Source organism: Pholcus phalangioides, unplaced genomic scaffold, assembly GCF_987345545.1.
Source record: "Pholcus phalangioides strain wild (caught in Gottingen) unplaced genomic scaffold, Ppha-v1.0 ptg000032l_1, whole genome shotgun sequence".
Classification (NCBI taxonomy): domain Eukaryota; kingdom Metazoa; phylum Arthropoda; class Arachnida; order Araneae; family Pholcidae; genus Pholcus; species Pholcus phalangioides.
In genome coordinates, this window is record NW_028301622.1 from 5,722,885 (window position 1) to 5,734,439 (window position 11,555).

General features: G+C 38.0%; 1 protein-coding gene across 1 annotated transcript in view; it reads right to left on the reverse strand.

Moving 5' to 3' along the window:
- The window catches only part of LOC149066827 (uncharacterized), a 57,037-nt gene extending 49,145 nt beyond the window's left edge, over nt 1-7,892 (reverse strand). Inside the window, exon 1 of the mRNA XM_089253135.1 lies at nt 7,653-7,892. The gene's annotated coding sequence lies outside the window, so the exon portion shown is untranslated. The remainder of the gene's footprint in view (nt 1-7,652) is intronic.
- Nucleotides 7,893-11,555: the final 3,663 nt, after the last annotated feature.

Consider the following 11,555-nt stretch of genomic DNA (forward strand, 5'->3'; position numbering starts at 1 on the left):
GAAATATTGCAGAAACATATGACTGTTTTTTGAAATTTTTAGTGTTACTTACGGCACATCAATGAAGAGTAAGTGACACGCTGATAGAAGATAATTATTTTTTCTAAATTTTAAAACACTTTCTAATCAAAAAACAAAACAAATGATTTCAAAAACCTCACTTTAATTTCTGCAAGTATCGGCAATGGTTTTCTTTTAATTCTATAATTATTAATAATTTAACTGTGCAATTACGTTACACGTAAAAAATATTTTTCTCAGTGAGATTGGCGAGAATCGGCCATACCTTACCGAGGCCGCGCATCGATACATTGGTTAAGAGGCTTTCGTTCCCATAGCAACGAGTGATGCGGTTCCCTCGTAGCTTCCCCTTCACTGCAAAGTTAACCTGAAACGGACTATAGAACTGATCACATCCAGGGAAAGAGAGAGAGAAAATGTTCGTCTGTTCTATTTACACGTATCGTCAAAATTATATGTGTATATATATATTGCATGTTTGACGTGCTGACTTGCTCACGATCACTTTTCGAAACATTTCTGTATTTTGGCTTTCCCGACTAATTTTTATGAAAAATGGGTTTTTTTTCCAAAAAGCTTGCTTTGATTCCAAGTCTTTACTAGAATCAGGAATGAAGATAATGGCATAATTTATATAAATTGTGTAATAATGAATATTGGACATCATATTCACAATACATGATATGTTAATTTTTTCTCCGTGATATACATTTTAGCAGAATTGCAAAAATTCAGTAAATTTAGCACGTCTTTACCAGAGTACAAAAAATTCTAGCATTTCCCCCCAAAGGTTATAGAATGGATAACTCATAAATAATTCAACCATTCTATAGAATGAATGAATCATAGAATGAAAGAATATTTCTTTTTTATAAACCATATTTGATGATTTCGTTATCATCTGGCAATATGTTTGGCGAGAATTAACGATGCCGTATTAATTCTATCCTAAAGTCCCTATATTTTTCTCGATCAAATTGGTCACCGTAATCATAAAGAAATAAAAACTTTTCACGCGAAGTATTTCTTTACCTCTGATTATATCTTTCGTCAAAAAAAACCAAAACGTTAGCCGAATATTCGGCATTCAGCTAAATCACTATTCGTCCTATCCCTACTTTGAATGCTTTTTGAAAGGTGGTAACTCAAAGTTTTTCGAAGGGAAATTTTGTGCCCCCCCCCCCACAGATCGATCCCGTGTAAGTCCCTGTGTATGACTGAAAAGAACAAAAAAAGTAGGATCGAAATTTCAAGAAATTATATAAAACGACTGGATATACTCTATTTCTTTCGCCGTGAAGATAGAGATTTTCTTCCCGTGAGAATAGAGATGAATCATTGAAGCTTTTAGTAAGTCTTTCTCGAATGATGGATTTCTTTTTTCATTTGAGGAGCTTGTTTTCATAAGAGAACATTTCCACTTTTGCTAAATTTACAGTAGAAGTAAAAAAACGTTTATTTTACAAAAGTACAAAATAGCCCAACAGGGAGCATGTAGAAATGGTAGAATAATATTTAAATACTGTTTTTTTTTCAGAATCAATATTCAAAGGAGTTATCCAACTTGAATTTTGGAAATAATCCGCTTTGAAAGAAAATTGATGGAAATTTTATCTTTTTACTAAAATTTGAGCTGGTTAAGTCTGAAAAATTGGAAATTTACACATCACCTGTTGATTCCAGAAGATTTTTACCCAGGAAGGTACCCTTACTGTCCTCTTGTCATTAACATAAGGAACACGATAGTTCTACAGTGGAACCTCCCTTGACGAACACTCCCGTTAGCGGGCACCTCTACTGACGGACACAATTTTGAATTACATCGACTGGACTCGAATGTATCTTACTATTCATTAATAGACACCTTCCTTTAGCAGACAACATTCTCGGTCCCATGGATGTCCGTTATAAAAATCATTATGGGACAAATACGGAAAAATAAGAAAAAAGGCGGATATGTTCCCTTTCGATAGAAACAACTAACTTAACATTGTAATTTCTACCAAAAAAAACATTTCCGTTTGAATAATCCCGGTTGCATAATCTGACAGAACTCGTCCCGCAGATAAATAAACCGTTAAAAAGTGCATTTCGGAAAAAAAGTAGAAATGTTTCCTCTTGAAAATAAGCTTCTCATTTGAAGATCTTTGATCGCGAAGGAAAAAAAAACCCGTAAAAACATTGAATTAACGCATAGTCAGCAAACAAGTTTCGACTTCAACCTGCAACGAAAAAAAAAACCCGTATCGATTTTTTTTTCTCATTCGGTTAGATTAGTTGTGTATCGAATTTTCGAGAATAAATTCACCGTACAGATATTAATTAATTGACCGACCTGCATCAAAAAATAAATCGAGCTCGATAACTATATAAACATTCAGCACACGCGTGGTGGCTGCATTCACGAACAAGTCTCAACGTCTCATAACGGAATGAATCAGTTCGAGCAGAAACAGACCGACTAAGAACGGTACATACTACATACTAAAAAAGATTAATCAGATTTTGTTTCCTTTTGTCCGAAAACCTGAAGTACACGAGCCGTTATTCCCCCATGGTTCAGGAACTGGAAAACGATTTTCCGCAAATCGATCTCCCAATATATAAATAATTTCGTTATATAATTATTTTTATTTGGCTAAAGGAAAATTAAAAAAAAGAAAAGTAATGTTTAATTAAGTCTCATTCATGGGACTTAATCACGATATCCGTGATTTCCTTTAATTTCGTTTTCTTTTTTAAAGCTTACCGAAACCTAGAATAACGCATTAAAGTTACAATCATTTACGATATACGCTATTGGATGGAATTAATAAAAAGCGTTCTATACAGCACCGGTCTATTATTAGAATTAGCGGTGGGAAGGGGGGGGGGAGATTAGAGGATACACTTATTAGCCCTAGAATGGTACATATACGTCTAAGAGACGTAGTTTTGTATAGGTATCACAAGCATAGATATTTTTAGGTGCCATTCTAGAGTTTCAAAAAGAACTTTTCAGCGGAAAACACGCTCACGTTTTTTCGCTAATTCCCTCGGCACTGAAAAGTCTATCTCCATAACGAGTTTTTGCATTTTGTCATATTGTTGAGAGCCTCATTGTATTTTGTTCGTATCTCGTGTACGTTTTTTTACTATTCAACCCAGGTTCTAAGCATGAGGTTTCCATACAATTTCGTTCTCTCTCGATTCATCCTCAAGTCCAAAGATTCTTAAATCTTTTGTGTACGACGGACTTTTTTTTTTTTCGCCAAGGAAATACACGAACCTCCTATGTCTATATTTTGAAGGCTATGGATAGTACTGTTTTCACTCAAACGTCCGTGTGTTCTCACGATAATCAGATCTGTTTAATATTTTCAAGATTAAAGCATGTAAATTTGTAAGCAGGCATTTCTGGACAGGTAGAGCGGGGGTTGGTCCTCATAAAAATCTTTCGCCCGAGCCCCCACCATGATGCACTTAAGACGACCTTGGCCATGGAACCCTCTACAGGGCTCCCACTCAAAAAATGAGAAAAAGTAGGACGGGGGTCCTAGACAACATAATCATAGTTCGGGGGGGGGGACACTTTCATTTCGGAGGGGGGACCAAAGTGATAGAACAATAGATTTAGCCATCTTTTTCCCTTTTTTTCGGTCATTTTCTCACATTTCGGGGGGGGGGGGACCAGACCCCCAAGTCACCCCCCCCCGTTACGCCCTTGCATTTTTCAAAAGGATTTGTTTAAATTTTAGCGCTCAACGCGAGTGTAATCGTTTTTGACAAATGTGTGAAGCACTTTCATTTCTACCTCTTTGCTGAGTATTGTAAACATTGTTTATGCCTCTGCATGCCCAAAAAATGCAGAAGACAACTGAATGTTATTGGGTATCACATCAGAGTCACAAAACCTAGAATAGGCCTATGTACCCAACTGCTTTGTTATGAAAACTGTTGTGTCACCAATATACAAAATGTGCACAATAATTTTGAATGATGAATGTTACTGCCTAAGACCATGAAGTAGTAAGTACAAAATTATTTTTGTCACCCAGGTAGTAGTTTTTAATCACTACTCTACTTGTTGAGCCCTCAAACTAAGCAAATGAAAAATTAATAAACAAAGCAATGATCGACATACGAACGCCCCCCCCCCCAAATAACTTTAAAAACGATAAAATTTCTGCTTTGGCAGAATCATTAATTGCAATCTACATCATTTGCATTATTTGACATTATATCGATGATTCCCTCGTCAATTAAAATCAATTATATGAATTTTGTCGATAGGATTTGATAAAAAAAGTAGCACATTTTACCAAAAAGTAGGAAGAGTGGGAGCCCTGCCTCTACAAATATATATATAGTTATATACACCCCGATATAATAATGAGTGAATTTATTATTTTTGAGACACAATTTCTTAGTGATTTCTCTCTCAGTATTTAAAGTCCTTCCGTTCTTTCTCTTCGCAGCTTTCATACATTCTGGAAGTAGAGATGGGAATATTTGGCTACCTATTCCGTATTCGGCCAAACGGCCGAATAATCCTTAAGTATTCGGTCGAATATCTGTATAAATCTAAGCACAACAAACTAATTTCAAAAAATTATATTAATAGGAATTTTTCCCATAAATGAAAAACTTATATTTTATTGCATGGTGTGTACATCCCTTTCTGTGAAAGAAGTCATGTCAGGGTGAATTTCTAGAATAGAGCAAACTGAAAACCGAATCCTACTGCAATAAAATGGAAGCGCGTAACAAGCAAGCTGTTAACAAGGATGTAAAGTAACACTTTTATTCACGAGACACGTGAGATTTAAGTTGTATCGAGAGACGAAGACATTCTCGAGGAGTTCGATTTTAACCTTCATGACGAAGGGTTGTGTGTTTCGCATGTTAATGCAGAATAAAGGAATGCTCCATGTTCGCCGCTTCGTATACACCTCACCAACCGTCACAAGTGAGCATAAACTACACAAGTTCACTAACTGAAGGATGTACCTAGACAAGATACGCATTGAGCTACTGAAAGAGACAAAAGGGGCAAAGGACATCCAAAGAGGAAAATAAGTCGTTAATTTTACGATGCATTACTGGTTGAAGGTAACCAATGGTTGACATTTTCTTGATTAGATGTAAAATTTTAACAAGTGTTGAAAAAAAAAATAATTGATGTAAGTAATATTAAAATGTCATCATCATTAAAATCATCGTTAAATTTGATTATCAGTACCATGGCAATAAAAATCTTTCAATTACCAGTTTTTTAATACTTATTTAAATAATAAACTTCATAATTAAAATTCAATATCAATCATCCGAAATTAACAATAATTTAATTCTCAATTAAAAACAATTCTATTTGTAATTGAGATGAATTTTTAGGTAATTGGTATTAGGCCAAAACATTAGCCGAATATTCGGTATTTGGTTATTCGGCCAAATCACTATTCGCCCTATCCTTATCTGAAAGTTTTACACTTAGGTAAAGTGAATGGCGTTTTAGCAACACCTCCTATAACTACATATAGCTATAGATGGCGTTGGTTTTAGGCTTCCTTCATGTGTATAGGAGTATAACGTTTGGAATAATAAGAATCGAATGTCCCTTTGGGAGAGGGGGAAAGGATAAAGGTATTGTAGATGTTTATGTGGGCATGGCCGAAACAAGGTTGGGAACCACTGATTGCAGCCAACTCTTGTTAGGAAAAATCCAATAAGATAAAAAAACCTTTTTATTTCCCTAGTTCTTTTTTCTTTTTTTTTAATTGACTGCTGGGAAATCCAAAAAAGGTAACATAATAAAAAATATATAATTAAAATAAAAAAATGTAAAATCGATCTTATACGCCTGGGATTCACAAACGTTTTATAACCACGCCACCCTTGGGAAATTACAGCAAAGATTATGGAGGCACACCCTCGCTAGATTTGTTTTTCAATGTTTAAATATTAAACCAAGGAGTTTACATGTCGGTGAAATGTCAGATTCAACTTCAAACACTTAATTGCTCCATGGAAAAAGAAAAAAAAACTGGACATCGACACTACCACTTCATTCAAAACATTATTAGCATGTGGATGTGGAGAAAGCAAAATGTAAAACAATACTTAATACAAATCAACTAACGGTGCCCTTCAAGTGTCACTCGCAAGATTTAGAAGTGACTTCCGAACACCAATAGAAAATTGTCGGGGGGGGGGGCAGTGAATATCATAACGAGAGACGTTATTTATAAATTTCTCCGACGAAGCAAATCAAGATTAAAATACGTATAATTGTCATCTGACTTTACTATAAGTTTCTAACTTTTTATTAAACCGTGTTGTCAATTGAACGCTAGCATCTACATCGTGACTACCAGTTCAAATCCAATTATGGTATCACGAATGCAGAAAGAAAAGAAAGGCCTCTTGCTTCTCTAGAAGACCCTGAAGAAGGATGAAAAAAGATTCGATATACTAAGTACTTATTTATAATTAAAAGGGAAAGTTATATATCTAAACTTAATGGAAATAATTAAAAAAAATGAGAATACGATTGATTATGTGTAGCTGAATCGACTTGAAATCACTTCTGCAAATACTGTTACGAAAAAGAAAAAAAAAATGCAGTCAGACTCGGTTATAAAGACATCGAAGATTCCGTGGAATGTTTTCGTTACAACCGAGGTGAATGATTTCAAGATTTTTTTCGAAAAATATAAATATTGTGCAAGGAAAAAAAAAAGTTATCCCATGATGATGGGGGTGACCAAATTTGATCGATATAAATACAGGAAATCGGGATCATAAATACGGGTCATCGTCGGACTTTGCCCAAAATGTTACAAATTGTCGACGAAATTTCCAAATACTGTACCGCTTGTTAAATAACTCTTGGCAAGAAATACAGTGGTCCAGCAAGTCTGCAGTGATTTAAAATATATTTCACAGAAGAATTTATGAAACGAGCATTTATACAGTGTTTGTGGTCGTTATTATCATAATAGAATTTATGAATTACGTAAAAAAACCGAGGAGCATTTATAATAAAAAAAGTCAGGAAGTGAAATATTTCGGAAATTACGGGAATGTATAAGGGTCATGTCAGTGAGCGAGTCGGAGCGTTGAGAATGGAAATCATTTTTTTCACGATAGATATCAATAAAACGACAAACAAGCATAATTGCCTCAATGTATTTATCAAAGTGTGCGTCGCCGCTCGCAGGGGTGTGGCGGTGAGATAGAGATATTGATTTGTGTACCTATTTCTGCTTTAAAGTGGTTCTGAAGGTGAAAATATACACTAAACTATTATAGGGAGCCGCAGGTGACACAAGTTTGAGAACTGCTGCTCTATGCGATGAGCTCGATTTCTAGAAATTTCTCGGGAAAAACGCCATTAAACGGAAGCAATAACTAGGAGTAACGTGTTGTTATATCCGAGGTCGTGACTTTTCTTCGATGTCATAAGCAAGGATCATTAAGGTTCTACTACGAAATCAGCTCGGACTGCCAATTATTGACGTTAAAACCGAGTTTGACTGCATTTGAACTCGCGTATTCAAACTAATCAAAATTTTCGATAAATAATCTATGGATATTCCTTAATAGAAATATATTCAATAAAAAAAAGACAAATATATAACCCGCGATCTTACTTCGAATTTCAATCCAGCACTGCGTAGACACACACACACACCTCACGGCACAACAAAGTCTGCAACAAAAGTAACACTTTTTTTACAACTCTCCACCAAAACAATAGTTTCCGAATAAATTGTTGGTAAGACTTAATAAATCCTATTCCCGAATATCACGCAATCACAAGATGGTTTCATCAGCGGACACAAAACGTCAGGCTACTGACGACTAGATCTTCAAAAACCAAGGGGAAAAAACAAAAACCAACCACTAAATGAAATAAATACGACAGACGTCCAAGCCCAGACGAGACAGACACCAACTGTGTTTACGTGTGTGTGTCAGAAGCTACACACACACACACACAGTGTCGTTCCGTAATACTCTACAAAGTAATTAAAAAAAAAATACATTGGCACGTCATCGTAATCGAACAGCACAGGAACCCAAGAGCTAACTAAGCCCGAACTCACAACAAGCTTTATGCACAGGACCCGATATCAGGCACGAGAGAGAGAAAAAAAAAATTGCTTACGTCGGGCCTCATCGGTTTATCAGACATGTCGGAACACTATCATCGGCTAAAAAATTGTAAAAAAAAAAAAGAGAGGAGGGAGGAGGAATGAAGAGGGAGAATAAATAGCAGGCTATTTCTCTTTCAACCCCCCCCCCACTTTTTTTTTTAGAACTAGACAAAACAGAATAGAATTTTTCAAAACTGAATCAGCCTTGAAAATCATAAGAAAATTACTCAAAAACAGGAAAAAAAAAAAAAAAAAAAAACGCATGAGGATCAGCCAATGGTGGAAAATGCGCGACGCCTCTCTCAACATCGAGAGCTATGTTTTTCACCATGTTAAACCAGTATTATGGGCGTGTTTTCAACATATTACGTAGTTACACAAAAACTAAAATGAATAAAATAATATGAAATGAACATTAAATGTTAGATTATGCCATGATAAATTCGTAAGGGTCAGGCGCCGGTCGTCGTCCATGAGTTATTACGATTCCAATCCATCTCTCGAGTCCATCCAAGCAGTGTGCGCTGCCGATGATTTCGAAATATAAAATGAAAAATAAAATTCTGGTCTGAAACCTACTATCATGGAGTGTGATCATATTCAGAACCTTTTCCGGAAAAAAGTACATCGTCAATCAAAGCCAACGATCGACGAATCATCGACCGGAAAGCCCCTTTTGTTTTCTTCATGGAACGCAAGAAATTGATTGTATCTAATGGACCGAAATAATGCCAATTCACAATCCAATGCAATACATGTTCAATAACTGATTAACTGATTAAATTTTCAGGAAAATCAAAATTGCCATTCATCAAAACTTAATTAAATTCTATGATGCCCTCACACATACCAAGCTCCGTTATAGCACGAGAACCAATAATGCCATTGCACTCGTCCAGGAGGAGGAGCGTACGCAGGATTGACCTTTGGAAAGGGCACAAAAGGCTTGAAGGGGAGGGGATTTTCTTCCCGAGAAATTTGAAGTTAACACCTGTAGTGATTAACGATGATAAAATCTATTCAATTTATTTATTAAACTAAAACAAATCACAAAAATCACTACATACGCATGGAACGGACATACACATACGCGACAACATGTGACACCTCAACCAAAACACCGAGTGTCATCTCTAGACGGCTTTGACTTCTCTTCCAACCACAAGGAAAAATATATATAATATCCGGACGGCTTTAACCGATTCCCCACAGGTAGTCCCCCACCAGCGATAGCGAGAGAACTACCTGCAAGGCAACCTGAATCTGACCCGTCTACCTGAGCGGGTGGTCATGAAAGTTTGGTCCTCGTCACTGGAAGTCTGTTCATCTTTTGAAGTTATTGTTGCTTGCTGATGCTTTGAACTTGTGGTTGCTTGCTGTGAAGTTGTTGCTTGCTGTGAAGTTGTTGTTGCTTGCTGATCGTTAGAAGTTGTCCGCTGATGCTTTGAAGTTGTTGTTTCTTGTTGATCGTTGGAAGGCTTGTGGGCATTGAAAGGCAGGTCATCACCGCAGATGTAAGCCGGTTTGACTCTGTCTATGCTTACAGATACTGGTCGACCTTTTATTAGTATTTGGAACACCTTTTCTGATCTTGACAATACTTGGTAAGGTCCCTCGTACGGAGGTTCTAGGCCTTTCTTCACTCTGTCCGTGCGGAGGAAAACATATGAGCAAGACAGCAGGTCCTTGCTGACAAAAACAGAATGTTTTCCGTGGCGAACAGTCTGTCTTGGGCTTAAATTTTCCATGGTGGTCTTCAACTGATCAACGAAGCTTGATGGATCTGGGTGATGACGACTAGGTACGAAAAACTCTCCTGGCAGCCGTATAGGTGCACCATACACCATTTCCGCAGTTGTAGCTTGCAAGTCCTCCTTCCAGGCGGCTCGAAAACCCAACAGAATCGTAGGAAGTACTGTTAGCCAGCGGTTAGTTGCATGAGCCTTGATAGCAGACTTAAGGTCTCGATGGAAGCGTTCTACTTGACCATTTGCTCGTGGATGGTATGATGTGGTCCTCTGGCGATTGGTTCCCAAGAACTTGGTTAGAGCCTTGAACAAAAAGGACTCAAACTGGACACCTTGATCTGAGGTGATTCTGAGGGTGTCTCGCGGTTTCTCCAGTTTCTCCAGGTGATTCTGTTAGGTGAACCGAACCGAGCAACCCATCCAGAATAGAAAACCTTGGCCACGGTGTCAGCAGAGCTATCCGGCATAGGGAAGGCTTCAGGCCATTTAGAGAAGCGATCCACACAGGTGAGGCAATATGTGTAGCCTTCTGATGGAGGCAAAGGGCCTACAATATCAATGTGGACATGTTCAAACCTGGCATCAGGTGGTGAAAATTCCCCATGTGGGCTCTTCGTATGCCGACTCACTTTAGACTTCTGACAGTTAATGCATGTACGTGACCAAGTGGTCACGTCAGCCTTCAGTGCGGGCCACACGAAACGCTCTTGAACTAGTTTCACAGAGGCCTTCACGCCAGGATGTGACAGTCCATGCAAGGCAGTGAAGATGTCCCTACGCATCGAGGATGGAACCAGTGGTCGAATGCGTCCTGTAGAGACGTCACAGTACAGCTGAAGCTTTGATTCATCAACAGGAAGAGAGTGGATTTTCAAGGAAGTAGATGAAGGATTGGTGAGTAGTTGCTGAATATCCTCATCTTTGAGTTGTTCCTCTGCCATTCGTTTGAAGTCGGTGGGAGATGGTGTGTCTATGGAAGATATGGATATCCGAGACAATGCATCTGCCACATTTTCTGCACCCTTGATGTGTCGGATGTCTGTGGTAAACTGGCCAATGAAATCCAAGTGTCGAAGCTGACGAGGTGAGCATTTGTCAGTAGTCTGTCTGAAGGCATATGTGAGAGGCTTCTGATCCGTGTACAGGACGAATGAATGGCCTTCAACCATGTGCCTGAAATATTTGATAGCAGAGTAAGCTGCCAACAACTCTCGATCATAGGCACTGTAATTCTTTTGTGCAGGAGATAACTTCTTGGAGTAGAACCCAAGTGGCTGCCAAGATCCTGACACACGTTGTTGCAAAGTTGCGCCCATGGCAATATCGGAAGCATCTACCACAATAGCCAAAGATGCTGCTGCCACTGGAAATGCCAAAGCTGTTGCATCTGCCAGATCCCGCTTAGACTTCAGGAATGCTTCATCGGCTTCTTTGGTCCAAACGATCTTCCTCTTATCGTTTCGCTTGGAACCCGCTAGAAATTTATACAGGAGCGCCTGCGTCTCTGCTGCTTTTGGAACGAAGCGACGATAAAAATTGAGGAGGGCCAAAAATCGTCGGAGCTCTTTGACTGTGTCTGGCTTTGGGTATTGAGCGATGACCGACACTTTCTCAGGAAGAGGTGCAACGCCGGTTGCAGAGATCATAT